The sequence below is a fragment of the Somniosus microcephalus genome, chromosome 19 (genome assembly GCF_052327205.1).
Source record: "Somniosus microcephalus isolate GS21.2 chromosome 19, FLI_Smic_1.0, whole genome shotgun sequence".
Taxonomy (NCBI): Eukaryota; Metazoa; Chordata; class Chondrichthyes; order Squaliformes; family Somniosidae; genus Somniosus; species Somniosus microcephalus.
Window position 1 is genome coordinate 72,901,346 of NC_141005.1, and position 17,440 is coordinate 72,918,785.

Below are 17,440 nucleotides of genomic sequence, written 5' to 3' on the forward strand. Positions count from 1 at the left end.
TCTTACTGAGCAGCATCACACTCATTCCTCCTGTGCAAACACACAACAAACACACTCCATTCATTCTTCCTGCATGAATTAACCGGCAGTGCCAGTCATTCAGTTCATCATCCCTGCAATGCAACCAACATTCATACGCACATATTTCTCCCAACAACTCGTATTTTGCAAAATAGCGGCTGACATCCTACAATTCTGCTGGCTCAACTTGACAAAACGCAAGCAGCACAGCTGCCGTTCGAACGTGAGCCATTCAAAATCTAACACTCGTTCCAAACAGGACATTTCAGTCTCTCATTCCCGGGCCTTTACTTTTCTCACAATACATTCATGTGACAAGTGCTATTTGGAGTCCTGCTCCCCAGAAAATTACCTGGATCTCCCAACTTTGTGAGGGGAAACAAGGCACTCTGCAGCTATTGCGCCCTTGGCCATAAGCATTAGTCTGAGCATTGCCACCCGAAAGGCACGGCCTAAAAAAGGCATCAACTCTGGCAACTTTTACGCACTGGTGCCTGAATTGCTTGGCTGTGGTGCCTTTGTTTCTGGCAAAATGTTAATGTGGGAAGTAGCATTGGAAGTAATTCCCTGAGTAACGGAGCAGAATTCAGCAGCCTTTGTGTGGAAGAAGTCTCATTCTTTGACTCTGGTGCCCTTTTCCTGAGAAACACCACTGTTTGCAGTGGGATTGAAAGCCACAGCAGCAGAAAGCAATGTGGAATGCATCAAGGTAGGGTAAAAAGGTAGATTTCTGACTCCCTGATTTTTAGTGTGGGAATTGGTTGAAAAGAGAAGTGTGATTTGAAACCTTATCCCCAAGGACAGTGTTAGGATGTGGTAAGTTTTCTGAGGAAAAGAAGTTGGTCTGTGAACGTTGCCTTTAGCTTGTTGGCAAACGGCAATACCTTTGAGGTATTAGTGGTGGCCACTTGTAAATTGAAGATGAGTTGAGCAGCCTTTTTGACGCTGGTTGTAATTGTGTGGATCAAAAGGTAATGTCAGAAGTGGGATTCGAACCCACGCCCCTAGAAAGGGACCAGAATTCACCAACCATCGGTAAGGTAAGGATTAACAGTCCTTGAGTCTGGCGCCTTAGACCACTCGGCCATCCTGACACCTGTGCACAAAAGCTCTAGAAAAACGTGCTCCAAATTCTGCACTCTTACTGAGCAGCATCACACTCATTCCTCCTGTGCAAACACACAACAAACACACTCCATTCATTCTTCCTGCATGAATTAACCGGCAGTGCCAGTCATTCAGTTCATCATCCCTGCAATGCAACCAACATTCATACGCACATATTTCTCCCAACAACTCGTATTTTGCAAAATAGCGGCTGACATCCTACAATTCTGCTGGCTCAACTTGACAAAACGCAAGCAGCACAGCTGCCGTTCGAACGTGAGCCATTCAAAATCTAACACTCGTTCCAAACAGGACATTTCAGTCTCTCATTCCCGGGCCTTTACTTTTCTCACAATACATTCATGTGACAAGTGCTATTTGGAGTCCTGCTCCCCAGAAAATTACCTGGATCTCCCAACTTTGTGAGGGGAAACAAGGCACTCTGCAGCTATTGCGCCCTTGGCCATAAGCATTAGTCTGAGCATTGCCACCCGAAAGGCACGGCCTAAAAAAGGCATCAACTCTGGCAACTTTTACGCACTGGTGCCTGAATTGCTTGGCTGTGGTGCCTTTGTTTCTGGCAAAATGTTAATGTGGGAAGTAGCATTGGAAGTAATTCCCTGAGTAACGGAGCAGAATTCAGCAGCCTTTGTGTGGAAGAAGTCTCATTCTTTGACTCTGGTGCCCTTTTCCTGAGAAACACCACTGTTTGCAGTGGGATTGAAAGCCACAGCAGCAGAAAGCAATGTGGAATGCATCAAGGTAGGGTAAAAAGGTAGATTTCTGACTCCCTGATTTTTAGTGTGGGAATTGGTTGAAAAGAGAAGTGTGATTTGAAACCTTATCCCCAAGGACAGTGTTAGGATGTGGTAAGTTTTCTGAGGAAAAGAAGTTGGTCTGTGAGCGTTGCCTTTAGCTTGTTGGCAAACGGCAATACCTTTGAGGTATTAGTGGTGGCCACTTGTAAATTGAAGATGAGTTGAGCAGCCTTTTTGACGCTGGTTGTAATTGTGTGGATCAAAAGGTAATGTCAGAAGTGGGATTCGAACCCACGCCCCTAGAAAGGGACCAGAATTCACCAACCATCGGTAAGGTAAGGATTAACAGTCCTTGAGTCTGGCGCCTTAGACCACTCGGCCATCCTGACACCTGTGCACAAAAGCACTAGAAAAACGTGCTCCAAATTCTGCACTCTTACTGAGCAGCATCACACTCATTCCTCCTGTGCAAACACACAACAAACACACTCCATTCATTCTTCCTGCATGAATTAACCGGCAGTGCCAGTCATTCAGTTCATCATCCCTGCAATGCAACCAACATTCATACGCACATATTTCTCCCAACAACTCGTATTTTGCAAAATAGCGGCTGACATCCTACAATTCTGCTGGCTCAACTTGACAAAACGCAAGCAGCACAGCTGCCGTTCGAACGTGAGCCATTCAAAATCTAACACTCGTTCCAAACAGGACATTTCAGTCTCTCATTCCCGGGCCTTTACTTTTCTCACAATACATTCATGTGACAAGTGCTATTTGGAGTCCTGCTCCCCAGAAAATTACCTGGATCTCCCAACTTTGTGAGGGGAAACAAGGCACTCTGCAGCTATTGCGCCCTTGGCCATAAGCATTAGTCTGAGCATTGCCACCCGAAAGGCACGGCCTAAAAAAGGCATCAACTCTGGCAACTTTTACGCACTGGTGCCTGAATTGCTTGGCTGTGGTGCCTTTGTTTCTGGCAAAATGTTAATGTGGGAAGTAGCATTGGAAGTAATTCCCTGAGTAACGGAGCAGAATTCAGCAGCCTTTGTGTGGAAGAAGTCTCATTCTTTGACTCTGGTGCCCTTTTCCTGAGAAACACCACTGTTTGCAGTGGGATTGAAAGCCACAGCAGCAGAAAGCAATGTGGAATGCATCAAGGTAGGGTAAAAAGGTAGATTTCTGACTCCCTGATTTTTAGTGTGGGAATTGGTTGAAAAGAGAAGTGTGATTTGAAACCTTATCCCCAAGGACAGTGTTAGGATGTGGTAAGTTTTCTGAGGAAAAGAAGTTGGTCTGTGAGCGTTGCCTTTAGCTTGTTGGCAAACGGCAATACCTTTGAGGTATTAGTGGTGGCCACTTGTAAATTGAAGATGAGTTGAGCAGGCTTTTTGACGCTGGTTGTAATTGTGTGGATCAAAAGGTAATGTCAGAAGTGGGATTCGAACCCACGCCCCTAGAAAGGGACCAGAATTCACCAACCATCGGTAAGGTAAAGATTAACAGTCCTTGAGTCTGGCGCCTTAGACCACTCGGCCATCCTGACACCTGTGCACAAAAACTCTAGAAAAAGGTGCTCCAAATTCTGCACTCTTACTGAGCAGCATCACACTCATTCCTCCTGTGCAAACACACAACAAACACACTCCATTCATTCTTCCTGCATGAATTAACCGGCAGTGCCAGTCATTCAGTTCATCATCCCTGCAATGCAACCAACATTCATACGCACATATTTCTCCCAACAACTCGTATTTTGCAAAATAGCGGCTGACATCCTACAATTCTGCTGGCTCAACTTGACAGAACGCAAGCAGCACAGCTGCCGTTCGAACGTGAGCCATTCAAAATCTAACACTCGTTCCAAACAGGACATTTCAGTCTCTCATTCCCGGGCCTTTACTTTTCTCACAATACATTCATGTGACAAGTGCTATTTGGAGTCCTGCTCCCCAGAAAATTACCTGGATCTCCCAACTTTGTGAGGGGAAACAAGGCACTCTGCAGCTATTGCGCCCTTGGCCATAAGCATTAGTCTGAGCATTGCCACCCGAAAGGCACGGCCTAAAAAAGGCATCAACTCTGGCAACTTTTACGCACTGGTGCCTGAATTGCTTGGCTGTGGTGCCTTTGTTTCTGGCAAAATGTTAATGTGGGAAGTAGCATTGGAAGTAATTCCCTGAGTAACGGAGCAGAATTCAGCAGCCTTTGTGTGGAAGAAGTCTCATTCTTTGACTCTGGTGCCCTTTTCCTGAGAAACACCACTGTTTGCAGTGGGATTGAAAGCCACAGCAGCAGAAAGCAATGTGGAATGCATCAAGGTAGGGTAAAAAGGTAGATTTCTGACTCCCTGATTTTTAGTGTGGGAATTGGTTGAAAAGAGAAGTGTGATTTGAAACCTTATCCCCAAGGACAGTGTTAGGATGTGGTAAGTTTTCTGAGGAAAAGAAGTTGGTCTGTGAGCGTTGCCTTTAGCTTGTTGGCAAATGGCAATACCTTTGAGGTATTAGTGGTGGCCACTTGTAAATTGAAGATGAGTTGAGCAGGCTTTTTGACGCTGGTTGTAATTGTGTGGATCAAAAGGTAATGTCAGAAGTGGGATTCGAACCCACGCCCCTAGAAAGGGACCAGAATTCATCAACCATCGGTAAGGTAAGGATTAACAGTCCTTGAGTCTGGCGCCTTAGACCACTCGGCCATCCTGACACCTCTGCACAAAAGCACTAGAAAAACGTGCTCCAAATTCTGCACTCTTACTGAGCAGCATCACACTCATTCCTCCTGTGCAAACACACAACAAACACACTCCATTCATTCTTCCTGCATGAATTAACCGGCAGTGCCAGTCATTCAGTTCATCATCCCTGCAATGCAACCAACATTCATACGCACATATTTCTCCCAACAACTCGTATTTTGCAAAATAGCGGCTAACATCCTACAATTCTGCTGGCTCAACTTGACAAAACGCAAGCAGCACAGCTGCCGTTCGAACGTGAGCCATTCAAAATCTAACACTCGTTCCAAACAGGACATTTCAGTCTCTCATTCCCGGGCCTTTACTTTTCTCACAATACATTCATGTGACAAGTGCTATTTGGAGTCCTGCTCCCCAGAAAATTACCTGGATCTCCCAACTTTGTGAGGGGAAACAAGGCACTCTGCAGCTATTGCGCCCTTGGCCATAAGCATTAGTCTGAGCATTGCCACCCGAAAGGCACGGCCTAAAAAAGGCATCAACTCTGGCAACTTTTACGCACTGGTGCCTGAATTGCTTGGCTGTGGTGCCTTTGTTTCTGGCAAAATGTTAATGTGGGAAGTAGCATTGGAAGTAATTCCCTGAGTAACGGAGCAGAATTCAGCAGCCTTTGTGTGGAAGAAGTCTCATTCTTTGACTCTGGTGCCCTTTTCCTGAGAAACACCACTGTTTGCAGTGGGATTGAAAGCCACAGCAGCAGAAAGCAATGTGGAATGCATCAAGGTAGGGTAAAAAGGTAGATTTCTGACTCCCTGATTTTTAGTGTGGGAATTGGTTGAAAAGAGAAGTGTGATTTGAAACCTTATCCCCAAGGACAGTGTTAGGATGTGGTAAGTTTTCTGAGGAAAAGAAGTTGGTCTGTGAGCGTTGCCTTTAGCTTGTTGGCAAACGGCAATACCTTTGAGGTATTAGTGGTGGCCACTTGTAAATTGAAGATGAGTTGAGCAGGCTTTTTGACGCTGGTTGTAATTGTGTGGATCAAAAGGTAATGTCAGAAGTGGGATTCGAACCCACGCCCCTAGAAAGGGACCAGAATTCACCAACCATCGGTAAGGTAAGGATTAACAGTCCTTGAGTCTGGCGCCTTAGACCACTCGGCCATCCTGACACCTGTGTACAAAAGCACTAGAAAAACGTGCTCCAAATTCTGCACTCTTACTGAGCAGCATCACACTCATTCCTCCTGTGCAAACACACAACAAACACACTCCATTCATTCTTCCTGCATGAATTAACCGGCAGTGCCAGTCATTCAGTTCATCATCCCTGCAATGCAACCAACATTCATACGCACATATTTCTCCCAACAACTCGTATTTTGCAAAATAGCGGCTAACATCCTACAATTCTGCTGGCTCAACTTGACAAAACGCAAGCAGCACAGCTGCCGTTCGAACGTGAGCCATTCAAAATCTAACACTCGTTCCAAACAGGACATTTCAGTCTCTCATTCCCGGGCCTTTACTTTTCTCACAATACATTCATGTGACAAGTGCTATTTGGAGTCCTGCTCCCCAGAAAATTACCTGGATCTCCCAACTTTGTGAGGGGAAACAAGGCACTCTGCAGCTATTGCGCCCTTGGCCATAAGCATTAGTCTGAGCATTGCCACCCGAAAGGCACGGCCTAAAAAAGGCATCAACTCTGGCAACTTTTACGCACTGGTGCCTGAATTGCTTGGCTGTGGTGCCTTTGTTTCTGGCAAAATGTTAATGTGGGAAGTAGCATTGGAAGTAATTCCCTGAGTAACGGAGCAGAATTCAGCAGCCTTTGTGTGGAAGAAGTCTCATTCTTTGACTCTGGTGCCCTTTTCCTGAGAAACACCACTGTTTGCAGTGGGATTGAAAGCCACAGCAGCAGAAAGCAATGTGGAATGCATCAAGGTAGGGTAAAAAGGTAGATTTCTGACTCCCTGATTTTTAGTGTGGGAATTGGTTGAAAAGAGAAGTGTGATTTGAAACCTTATCCCCAAGGACAGTGTTAGGATGTGGTAAGTTTTCTGAGGAAAAGAAGTTGGTCTGTGAGCGTTGCCTTTAGCTTGTTGGCAAACGGCAATACCTTTGAGGTATTAGTGGTGGCCACTTGTAAATTGAAGATGAGTTGAGCAGGCTTTTTGACGCTGGTTGTAATTGTGTGGATCAAAAGGTAATGTCAGAAGTGGGATTCGAACCCACGCCCCTAGAAAGGGACCAGAATTCACCAACCATCAGTAAGGTAAGGATTAACAGTTCTTGAGTCTGGCGCCTTAGACCACTCGGCCATCCTGACACCTGTGCACAAAAGCTCTAGAAAAACGTGCTCCAAATTCTGCACTCTTACTGAGCAGCATCACACTCATTCCTCCTGTGCAAACACACAACAAACACACTCCATTCATTCTTCCTGCATGAATTAACCGGCAGTGCCAGTCATTCAGTTCATCATCCCTGCAATGCAACCAACATTCATACGCACATATTTCTCCCAACAACTCGTATTTTGCAAAATAGCGGCTAACATCCTACAATTCTGCTGGCTCAACTTGACAAAACGCAAGCAGCACAGCTGCCGTTCGAACGTGAGCCATTCAAAATCTAACACTCGTTCCAAACAGGACATTTCAGTCTCTCATTCCCGGGCCTTTACTTTTCTCACAATACATTCATGTGACAAGTGCTATTTGGAGTCCTGCTCCCCAGAAAATTACCTGGATCTCCCAACTTTGTGAGGGGAAACAAGGCACTCTGCAGCTATTGCGCCCTTGGCCATAAGCATTAGTCTGAGCATTGCCACCCGAAAGGCACGGCCTAAAAAAGGCATCAACTCTGGCAACTTTTACGCACTGGTGCCTGAATTGCTTGGCTGTGGTGCCTTTGTTTCTGGCAAAATGTTAATGTGGGAAGTAGCATTGGAAGTAATTCCCTGAGTAACGGAGCAGAATTCAGCAGCCTTTGTGTGGAAGAAGTCTCATTCTTTGACTCTGGTGCCCTTTTCCTGAGAAACACCACTGTTTGCAGTGGGATTGAAAGCCACAGCAGCAGAAAGCAATGTGGAATGCATCAAGGTAGGGTAAAAAGGTAGATTTCTGACTCCCTGATTTTTAGTGTGGGAATTGGTTGAAAAGAGAAGTGTGATTTGAAACCTTATCCCCAAGGACAGTGTTAGGATGTGGTAAGTTTTCTGAGGAAAAGAAGTTGGTCTGTGAGCGTTGCCTTTAGCTTGTTGGCAAACGGCAATACCTTTGAGGTATTAGTGGTGGCCACTTGTAAATTGAAGATGAGTTGAGCAGGCTTTTTGACGCTGGTTGTAATTGTGTGGATCAAAAGGTAATGTCAGAAGTGGGATTCGAACCCACGCCCCTAGAAAGTGACCAGAATTCACCAACCATCGGTAAGGTAAGGATTAACAGTCCTTGAGTCTGGCGCCTTAGACCACTCGGCCATCCTGACACCTGTGTACAAAAGCACTAGAAAAACGTGCTCCAAATTCTGCACTCTTACTGAGCAGCATCACACTCATTCCTCCTGTGCAAACACACAACAAACACACTCCATTCATTCTTCCTGCATGAATTAACCGGCAGTGCCAGTCATTCAGTTCATCATCCCTGCAATGCAACCAACATTCATACGCTCATATTTCTCCCAACAACTCGTATTTTGCAAAATAGCGGCTAACATCCTACAATTCTGCTGGCTCAACTTGACAAAACGCAAGCAGCACAGCTGCCGTTCGAACGTGAGCCATTCAAAATCTAACACTCGTTCCAAACAGGACATTTCAGTCTCTCATTCCCGGGCCTTTACTTTTCTCACAATACATTCATGTGACAAGTGCTATTTGGAGTCCTGCTCCCCAGAAAATTACCTGGATCTCCCAACTTTGTGAGGGGAAACAAGGCACTCTGCAGCTATTGCGCCCTTGGCCATAAGCATTAGTCTGAGCATTGCCACCCGAAAGGCACGGCCTAAAAAAGGCATCAACTCTGGCAACTTTTACGCACTGGTGCCTGAATTGCTTGGCTGTGGTGCCTTTGTTTCTGGCAAAATGTTAATGTGGAAAGTAGCATTGGAAGTAATTCCCTGAGTAACGGAGCAGAATTCAGCAGCCTTTGTGTGGAAGAAGTCTCATTCTTTGACTCTGGTGCCCTTTTCCTGAGAAACACCACTGTTTGCAGTGGGATTGAAAGCCACAGCAGCAGAAAGCAATGTGGAATGCATCAAGGTAGGGTAAAAAGGTAGATTTCTGACTCCCTGATTTTTAGTGTGGGAATTGGTTGAAAAGAGAAGTGTGATTTGAAACCTTATCCCCAAGGACAGTGTTAGGATGTGGTAAGTTTTCTGAGGAAAAGAAGTTGGTCTGTGAGCGTTGCCTTTAGCTTGTTGGCAAACAGCAATACCTTTGAGGTATTAGTGGTGGCCACTTGTAAATTGAAGATGAGTTGAGCAGGCTTTTTGACGCTGGTTGTAATTGTGTGGATCAAAAGGTAATGTTAGAAGTGGGATTCGAACCCACGCCCCTAGAAAGGGACCAGAATTCACCAACCATCGGTAAGGTAAAGATTAACAGTCCTTGAGTCTGGCGCCTTAGACCACTCGGCCATCCTGACACCTGTGCACAAAAGCTCTAGAAAAAGGTGCTCCAAATTCTGCACTCTTACTGAGCAGCATCACACTCATTCCTCCTGTGCAAACACACAACAAACACACTCCATTCATTCTTCCTGCATGAATTAACCGGCAGTGCCAGTCATTCAGTTCATCATCCCTGCAATGCAACCAACATTCATACGCACATATTTCTCCCAACAACTCGTATTTTGCAAAATAGCGGCTGACATCCTACAATTCTGCTGGCTCAACTTGACAAAACGCAAGCAGCACAGCTGCCGTTCGAACGTGAGCCATTCAAAATCTAACACTCGTTCCAAACAGGACATTTCAGTCTCTCATTCCCGGGCCTTTACTTTTCTCACAATACATTCATGTGACAAGTGCTATTTGGAGTCCTGCTCCCCAGAAAATTACCTGGATCTCCCAACTTTGTGAGGGGAAACAAGGCACTCTGCAGCTATTGCGCCCTTGGCCATAAGCATTAGTCTGAGCATTGCCACCCGAAAGGCACGGCCTAAAAAAGGCATCAACTCTGGCAACTTTTACGCACTGGTGCCTGAATTGCTTGGCTGTTGTGCCTTTGTTTCTGGCAAAATGTTAATGTGGGAAGTAGCATTGGAAGTAATTCCCTGAGTAACGGAGCAGAATTCAGCAGCCTTTGTGTGGAAGAAGTCTCATTCTTTGACTCTGGTGCCCTTTTCCTGAGAAACACCACTGTTTGCAGTGGGATTGAAAGCCACAGCAGCAGAAAGCAATGTGGAATGCATCAAGGTAGGGTAAAAAGGTAGATTTCTGACTCCCTGATTTTTAGTGTGGGAATTGGTTGAAAAGAGAAGTGTGATTTGAAACCTTATCCCCAAGGACAGTGTTAGGATGTGGTAAGTTTTCTGAGGAAAAGAAGTTGGTCTGTGAGCATTGCCTTTAGCTTGTTGGCAAACGGCAATACCTTTGAGGTATTAGTGGTGGCCACTTGTAAATTGAAGATGAGTTGAGCAGGCTTTTTGACGCTGGTTGCAATTGTGTGGATCAAAAGGTAATGTCAGAAGTGGGATTCGAACCCACGCCCCTAGAAAGGGACCAGAATTCACCAACCATCGGTAAGGTAAGGATTAACAGTCCTTGAGTCTGGCGCCTTAGACCACTCGGCCATCTTGACACCTGTGCACAAAAGCTCTAGAAAAACGTGCTCCAAATTCTGCACTCTTACTGAGCAGCATCACACTCATTCCTCCTGTGCAAACACACAACAAACACACTCCATTCATTCTTCCTGCATGAATTAACCGGCAGTGCCAGTCATTCAGTTCATCATCCCTGCAATGCAACCAACATTCATACGCACATATTTCTCCCAACAACTCGTATTTCGCAAAATAGCGGCTAACATCCTACAATTCTGCTGGCTCAACTTGACAAAACGCAAGCAGCACAGCTGCCGTTCGAACGTGAGCCATTCAAAATCTAACACTCGTTCCAAACAGGACATTTCAGTCTCTCATTCCCGGGCCTTTACTTTTCTCACAATACATTCATGTGACAAGTGCTATTTGGAGTCCTGCTCCCCAGAAAATTACCTGGATCTCCCAACTTTGTGAGGGGAAACAAGGCACTCTGCAGCTATTGCGCCCTTGGCCATAAGCATTAGTCTGAGCATTGCCACCCGAAAGGCACGGCCTAAAAAAGGCATCAACTCTGGCAACTTTTACGCACTGGTGCCTGAATTGCTTGGCTGTGGTGCCTTTGTTTCTGGCAAAATGTTAATGTGGGAAGTAGCATTGGAAGTAATTCCCTGAGTAACGGAGCAGAATTCAGCAGCCTTTGTGTGGAAGAAGTCTCATTCTTTGACTCTGGTGCCCTTTTCCTGAGAAACACCACTGTTTGCAGTGGGATTGAAAGCCACAGCAGCAGAAAGCAATGTGGAATGCATCAAGGTAGGGTAAAAAGGTAGATTTCTGACTCCCTGATTTTTAGTGTGGGAATTGGTTGAAAAGAGAAGTGTGATTTGAAACCTTATCCCCAAGGACAGTGTTAGGATGTGGTAAGTTTTCTGAGGAAAAGAAGTTGGTCTGTGAGCGTTGCCTTCAGCTTGTTGGCAAACGGCAATAACTTTGAGGTATTAGTGGTGGCCACTTGTAAATTGAAGATGAGTTGAGCAGGCTTTTTGACGCTGGTTGTAATTGTGTGGATCAAAAGGTAATGTCAGAAGTGGGATTCGAACCCACGCCCCTAGAAAGGGACCAGAATTCACCAACCATCGGTAAGGTAAGGATTAACAGTCCTTGAGTCTGGCGCCTTAGACCACTCGGCCATCCTGACACCTGTGCACAAAAGCACTAGAAAAACGTGCTCCAAATTCTGCACTCTTACTGAGCAGCATCACACTCATTCCTCCTGTGCAAACACACAACAAACACACTCCATTCATTCTTCCTGCATGAATTAACCGGCAGTGCCAGTCATTCAGTTCATCATCCCTGCAATGCAACCAACATTCATACGCACATATTTCTCCCAACAACTCGTATTTTGCAAAATAGCGGCTAACATCCTACAATTCTGCTGGCTCAACTTGACAAAACGCAAGCAGCACAGCTGCCGTTCGAACGTGAGCCATTCAAAATCTAACACTCGTTCCAAACAGGACATTTCAGTCTCTCATTCCCGGGCCTTTACTTTTCTCACAATACATTCATGTGACAAGTGCTATTTGGAGTCCTGCTCCCCAGAAAATTACCTGGATCTCACAACTTTGTGAGGGGAAACAAGGCACTCTGCAGCTATTGCGCCCTTGGCCATAAGCATTAGTCTGAGCATTGCCACCCGAAAGGCACGGCCTAAAAAAGGCATCAACTCTGGCAACTTTTACGCACTGGTGCCTGAATTGCTTGGCTGTGGTGCCTTTGTTTCTGGCAAAATGTTAATGTGGGAAGTAGCATTGGAAGTAATTCCCTGAGTAACGGAGCAGAATTCAGCAGCCTTTGTGTGGAAGAAGTCTCATTCTTTGACTCTGGTGCCCTTTTCCTGAGAAACACCACTGTTTGCAGTGGGATTGAAAGCCACAGCAGCAGAAAGCAATGTGGAATGCATCAAGGTAGGGTAAAAAGGTAGATTTCTGACTCCCTGATTTTTAGTGTGGGAATTGGTTGAAAAGAGAAGTGTGATTTGAAACCTTATCCCCAAGGACAGTGTTAGGATGTGGTAAGTTTTCTGAGGAAAAGAAGTTGGTCTGTGAGCGTTGCCTTTAGCTTGTTGGCAAACGGCAATACCTTTGAGGTATTAGTGGTGGCCACTTGTAAATTGAAGATGAGTTGAGCAGGCTTTTTGACGCTGGTTGTAATTGTGTGGATCAAAAGGTAATGTCAGAAGTGGGATTCGAACCCACGCCCCTAGAAAAGGACCAGAATTCACCAACCATCGGTAAGGTAAGGATTAACAGTCCTTGAGTCGGGCGCCTTAGACCACTCGGCCATCCTGACACCTGTGCACAAAAGTTCTAGAAAAACGTGCTCCAAATTCTGCACTCTTACTGAGCAGCATCACACTCATTCCTCCTGTGCAAACACACAACAAACACACTCCATTCATTCTTCCTGCATGAATTAACCGGCAGTGCCAGTCATTCAGTTCATCATCCCTGCAATGCAACCAACATTCATACGCACATATTTCTCCCAACAACTCGTATTTTGCAAAATAGCGGCTAACATCCTACAATTCTGCTGGCTCAACTTGACAAAACGCAAGCAGCACAGCTGCCGTTCGAACGTGAGCCATTCAAAATCTAACACTCGTTCCAAACAGGACATTTCAGTCTCTCATTCCCGGGCCTTTACTTTTCTCACAATACATTCATGTGACAAGTGCTATTTGGAGTCCTGCTCCCCAGAAAATTACCTGGATCTCCCAACTTTGTGAGGGGAAACAAGGCACTCTGCAGCTATTGCGCCCTTGGCCATAAGCATTAGTCTGAGCATTGCCACCCGAAAGGCACGGCCTAAAAAAGGCATCAACTCTGGCAACTTTTACGCACTGGTGCCTGAATTGCTTGGCTGTTGTGCCTTTGTTTCTGGCAAAATGTTAATGTGGGAAGTAGCATTGGAAGTAATTCCCTGAGTAACGGAGCAGAATTCAGCAGCCTTTGTGTGGAAGAAGTCTCATTCTTTGACTCTGGTGCCCTTTTCCTGAGAAACACCACTGTTTGCAGTGGGATTGAAAGCCACAGCAGCAGAAAGCAATGTGGAATGCATCAAGGTAGGGTAAAAAGGTAGATTTCTGACTCCCTGATTTTTAGTGTGGGAATTGGTTGAAAAGAGAAGTGTGATTTGAAACCTTATCCCCAAGGACAGTGTTAGGATGTGGTAAGTTTTCTGAGGAAAAGAAGTTGGTCTGTGAGCGTTGCCTTTAGCTTGTTGGCAAACGGCAATACCTTTGAGGTATTAGTGGTGGCCACTTGTAAATTGAAGATGAGTTGAGCAGGCTTTTTGACGCTGGTTGCAATTGTGTGGATCAAAAGGTAATGTCAGAAGTGGGATTCGAACCCACGCCCCTAGAAAGGGACCAGAATTCACCAACCATCGGTAAGGTAAGGATTAACAGTCCTTGAGTCTGGCGCCTTAGACCACTCGGCCATCCTGACACCTGTGCACAAAAGCTCTAGAAAAACGTGCTCCAAATTCTGCACTCTTACTGAGCAGCATCACACTCATTCCTCCTGTGCAAACACACAACAAACACACTCCATTCATTCTTCCTGCATGAATTAACCGGCAGTGCCAGTCATTCAGTTCATCATCCCTGCAATGCAACCAACATTCATACGCACATATTTCTCCCAACAACTCGTATTTCGCAAAATAGCGGCTAACATCCTACAATTCTGCTGGCTCAACTTGACAAAACGCAAGCAGCACAGCTGCCGTTCGAACGTGAGCCATTCAAAATCTAACACTCGTTCCAAACAGGACATTTCAGTCTCTCATTCCCGGGCCTTTACTTTTCTCACAATACATTCATGTGACAAGTGCTATTTGGAGTCCTGCTCCCCAGAAAATTACCTGGATCTCCCAACTTTGTGAGGGGAAACAAGGCACTCTGCAGCTATTGCGCCCTTGGCCATAAGCATTAGTCTGAGCATTGCCACCCGAAAGGCACGGCCTAAAAAAGGCATCAACTCTGGCAACTTTTACGCACTGGTGCCTGAATTGCTTGGCTGTGGTGCCTTTGTTTCTGGCAAAATGTTAATGTGGGAAGTAGCATTGGAAGTAATTCCCTGAGTAACGGAGCAGAATTCAGCAGCCTTTGTGTGGAAGAAGTCTCATTCTTTGACTCTGGTGCCCTTTTCCTGAGAAACACCACTGTTTGCAGTGGGATTGAAAGCCACAGCAGCAGAAAGCAATGTGGAATGCATCAAGGTAGGGTAAAAAGGTAGATTTCTGACTCCCTGATTTTTAGTGTGGGAATTGGTTGAAAAGAGAAGTGTGATTTGAAACCTTATCCCCAAGGACAGTGTTAGGATGTGGTAAGTTTTCTGAGGAAAAGAAGTTGGTCTGTGAGCGTTGCCTTCAGCTTGTTGGCAAACGGCAATAACTTTGAGGTATTAGTGGTGGCCACTTGTAAATTGAAGATGAGTTGAGCAGGCTTTTTGACGCTGGTTGTAATTGTGTGGATCAAAAGGTAATGTCAGAAGTGGGATTCGAACCCATGCCCATAGAAAGGGACCAGAATTCACCAACCATCGGTAAGGTAAGGATTAACAGTCCTTGAGTCTGGTGCCTTAGACCACTCGGCCATCCTGACACCTGTGCACAAAAGTTTTAGAAAAACGTGCTCCAAATTCTGCACTCTTACTGAGCAGCATCACACGCATTCCTCCTGTGCAAACACACAACAAACACACTCCATTCATTCTTCCTGCATGAATGAACCGGCAGTGCCAGTCATTCAGTTCATCATCCCTGCAATGCAACCAACATTCATACGCACATATTTCTCCCAACAACTCGTATTTTGCAAAATAGCGGCTAACATCCTACAATTCTGCTGGCTCAACTTGACAAAACGCAAGCAGCACAGCTGCCGTTCGAACGTGAGCCATTCAAAATCTAACACTCGTTCCAAACAGGACATTTCAGTCTCTCATTCCCGGGCCTTTACTTTTCTCACAATACATTCATGTGACAAGTGCTATTTGGAGTCCTGCTCCCCAGAAAATTACCTGGATCTCCCAACTTTGTGAGGGGAAACAAGGCACTCTGCAGCTATTGCGCCCTTGGCCATAAGCATTAGTCGGAGCATTACCACCCGAAAGGCACGGCCTAAAAAAGGCATCAACTCTGGCAACTTTTACGCACTGGTGCCTGAATTGCTTGGCTGTGGTGCCTTTGTTTCTGGCAAAATGTTAATGTGGGAAGTAGCATTGGAAGTAATTCCCTGAGTAACGGAGCAGAATTCAGCAGCCTTTGTGTGGAAGAAGTCTCATTCTTTGACTCTGGTGCCCTTTTCCTGAGAAACACCACTGTTTGCAGTGGGATTGAAAGCCACAGCAGCAGAAAGGAATGTGGAATGCATCAAGGTAGGGTAAAAAGGTAGATTTCTGACTCCCTGATTTTTAGTGTGGGAATTGGTTGAAAAGAGAAGTGTGATTTGAAACCTTATCCCCAAGGACAGTGTTAGGATGTGGCAAGTTTTCTGAGGAAAAGAAGTTGGTCTGTGAGCGTTGCCTTTAGCTTGTTGGCAAACGGCAATACCTTTGAGGTATTAGTGGTGGCCACTTGTAAATTGAAGATGAGTTGAGCAGGCTTTTTGACGCTGGTTGTAATTGTGTGGATCAAAAGGTAATGTCAGAAGTGGGATTCGAACCCACGCCCCTAGAAAGGAACCAGAATTCACCAACCATTGGTAAGGTAAGAATTAACAGTCTTTGAGTCTGGCGCCTTAGACCACTCGGCCATCCTGACACCTGTGCACAAAAGAGCTAGGAAAACGTGCTCCAAATTCTGCACTCTTACTGAGCAGCATCACACTCATTCCTCCTGTGCAAACACACAACAAACACACTCCATTCATTCTTCCTGCATGAATTAACCGGCAGTGCCAGTCATTCAGTTCATCATCCCTGCAATGCAACCAACATTCATACGCACATATTTCTCCCAACAACTCGTATTTTGCAAAATAGCGGCTAACATCCTACAATTCTGCTGGCTCAACTTGACAAAACGCAAGCAGCACAGCTGCCGTTCGAACGTGAGCCATTCAAAATCTAACACTCGTTCCAAACAGGACATTTCAGTCTCTCATTCCCGGGCCTTTACTTTTCTCACAATACATTCATGTGACAAGTGCTATTTGGAGTCCTGCTCCCCAGAAAATTACCTGGATCTCCCAACTTTGTGAGGGGAAACAAGGCACTCTGCAGCTATTGCGCCCTTGGCCATAAGCATTAGTCGGAGCATTGCCACCCGAAAGGCACGGCCTAAAAAAGGCATCAACTCTGGCAACTTTTACGCACTGGTGCCTGAATTGCTTGGCTGTGGTGCCTTTGTTTCTGGCAAAATGTTAATGTGGGAAGTAGCATTGGAAGTAATTCCCTGAGTAACGGAGCAGAATTCAGCAGCCTTTGTGTGGAAGAAGTCTCATTCTTTGACTCTGGTGCCCTTTTCCTGAGAAACACCACTGTTTGCAGTGGGATTGAAAGCCACAGCAGCAGAAAGCAATGTGGAATGCATCAAGGTAGGGTAAAAAGGTAGATTTCTGACTCCCTGATTTTTAGTGTGGGAATTGGTTGAAAAGAGAAGTGTGATTTGAAACCTTATCCCCAAGGACAGTGTTAGGATGTGGCAAGTTTTCTGAGGAAAAGAAGTTGGTCTGTGAGCGTTGCCTTTAGCTTGTTGGCAAACGGCAATACCTTTGAGGTATTAGTGGTGGCCACTTGTAAATTGAAGATGAGTTGAGCAGGCTTTTTGACGCTGGTTGTAATTGTGTGGATCAAAAGGTAATGTCAGAAGTGGGATTCGAACCCACGCCCCTAGAAAGGAACTAGAATTCACCAACCATTGGTAAGGTAAGAATTAACAGTCTTTGAGTCTGGCGCCTTAGACCACTCGGCCATCCTGACACCTGTGCACAAAAGAGCTAGGAAAACGTGCTCCAAATTCTGCACTCTTACTGAGCAGCATCACACTCATTCCTCCTGTGCAAAC

The 17,440-nt window shown here is 45.6% G+C and overlaps 14 non-coding genes across 14 annotated transcripts; all 14 read right to left on the reverse strand.

Moving 5' to 3' along the window:
* Positions 1-996: 996 nt before the first annotated feature.
* trnal-caa (transfer RNA leucine (anticodon CAA)) lies at positions 997-1,115 on the reverse strand. The gene is made up of 2 exons: positions 1,078-1,115; positions 997-1,042 (listed from the first exon to the last, which is right to left on the reverse strand). It is a non-coding gene; the product is annotated as a tRNA-Leu (tRNA).
* Positions 1,116-2,156: 1,041 nt separating this feature from the next.
* Positions 2,157-2,275, reverse strand: trnal-caa (transfer RNA leucine (anticodon CAA)). The gene is made up of 2 exons: positions 2,238-2,275; positions 2,157-2,202 (listed from the first exon to the last, which is right to left on the reverse strand). It is a non-coding gene; the product is annotated as a tRNA-Leu (tRNA).
* Positions 2,276-3,316: 1,041 nt separating this feature from the next.
* Positions 3,317-3,435, reverse strand: trnal-caa (transfer RNA leucine (anticodon CAA)). The gene is made up of 2 exons: positions 3,398-3,435; positions 3,317-3,362 (listed from the first exon to the last, which is right to left on the reverse strand). It is a non-coding gene; the product is annotated as a tRNA-Leu (tRNA).
* A 1,041-nt stretch (positions 3,436-4,476) lies between these two features.
* Positions 4,477-4,595, reverse strand: trnal-caa (transfer RNA leucine (anticodon CAA)). Its single transcript has 2 exons — positions 4,558-4,595; positions 4,477-4,522 (listed from the first exon to the last, which is right to left on the reverse strand). It is a non-coding gene; the product is annotated as a tRNA-Leu (tRNA).
* Positions 4,596-5,636: 1,041 nt separating this feature from the next.
* Positions 5,637-5,755, reverse strand: trnal-caa (transfer RNA leucine (anticodon CAA)). Its single transcript has 2 exons — positions 5,718-5,755; positions 5,637-5,682 (listed from the first exon to the last, which is right to left on the reverse strand). It is a non-coding gene; the product is annotated as a tRNA-Leu (tRNA).
* Positions 5,756-6,796: 1,041 nt separating this feature from the next.
* trnal-caa (transfer RNA leucine (anticodon CAA)) lies at positions 6,797-6,915 on the reverse strand. Its single transcript has 2 exons — positions 6,878-6,915; positions 6,797-6,842 (listed from the first exon to the last, which is right to left on the reverse strand). It is a non-coding gene; the product is annotated as a tRNA-Leu (tRNA).
* Positions 6,916-7,956: 1,041 nt separating this feature from the next.
* Positions 7,957-8,075, reverse strand: trnal-caa (transfer RNA leucine (anticodon CAA)). The gene is made up of 2 exons: positions 8,038-8,075; positions 7,957-7,991 (listed from the first exon to the last, which is right to left on the reverse strand). It is a non-coding gene; the product is annotated as a tRNA-Leu (tRNA).
* A 1,041-nt stretch (positions 8,076-9,116) lies between these two features.
* trnal-caa (transfer RNA leucine (anticodon CAA)) lies at positions 9,117-9,235 on the reverse strand. Its single transcript has 2 exons — positions 9,198-9,235; positions 9,117-9,162 (listed from the first exon to the last, which is right to left on the reverse strand). It is a non-coding gene; the product is annotated as a tRNA-Leu (tRNA).
* A 1,041-nt stretch (positions 9,236-10,276) lies between these two features.
* Positions 10,277-10,395, reverse strand: trnal-caa (transfer RNA leucine (anticodon CAA)). The gene is made up of 2 exons: positions 10,358-10,395; positions 10,277-10,322 (listed from the first exon to the last, which is right to left on the reverse strand). It is a non-coding gene; the product is annotated as a tRNA-Leu (tRNA).
* Positions 10,396-11,436: 1,041 nt separating this feature from the next.
* On the reverse strand, positions 11,437-11,555 carry trnal-caa (transfer RNA leucine (anticodon CAA)). Its single transcript has 2 exons — positions 11,518-11,555; positions 11,437-11,482 (listed from the first exon to the last, which is right to left on the reverse strand). It is a non-coding gene; the product is annotated as a tRNA-Leu (tRNA).
* Positions 11,556-12,596: 1,041 nt separating this feature from the next.
* On the reverse strand, positions 12,597-12,715 carry trnal-caa (transfer RNA leucine (anticodon CAA)). Its single transcript has 2 exons — positions 12,678-12,715; positions 12,597-12,642 (listed from the first exon to the last, which is right to left on the reverse strand). It is a non-coding gene; the product is annotated as a tRNA-Leu (tRNA).
* Positions 12,716-13,756: 1,041 nt separating this feature from the next.
* On the reverse strand, positions 13,757-13,875 carry trnal-caa (transfer RNA leucine (anticodon CAA)). The gene is made up of 2 exons: positions 13,838-13,875; positions 13,757-13,802 (listed from the first exon to the last, which is right to left on the reverse strand). It is a non-coding gene; the product is annotated as a tRNA-Leu (tRNA).
* Positions 13,876-16,076: 2,201 nt separating this feature from the next.
* trnal-caa (transfer RNA leucine (anticodon CAA)) lies at positions 16,077-16,195 on the reverse strand. The gene is made up of 2 exons: positions 16,158-16,195; positions 16,077-16,122 (listed from the first exon to the last, which is right to left on the reverse strand). It is a non-coding gene; the product is annotated as a tRNA-Leu (tRNA).
* Positions 16,196-17,236: 1,041 nt separating this feature from the next.
* On the reverse strand, positions 17,237-17,355 carry trnal-caa (transfer RNA leucine (anticodon CAA)). Its single transcript has 2 exons — positions 17,318-17,355; positions 17,237-17,271 (listed from the first exon to the last, which is right to left on the reverse strand). It is a non-coding gene; the product is annotated as a tRNA-Leu (tRNA).
* Between the last annotated feature and the right edge of the window lie 85 nt (positions 17,356-17,440).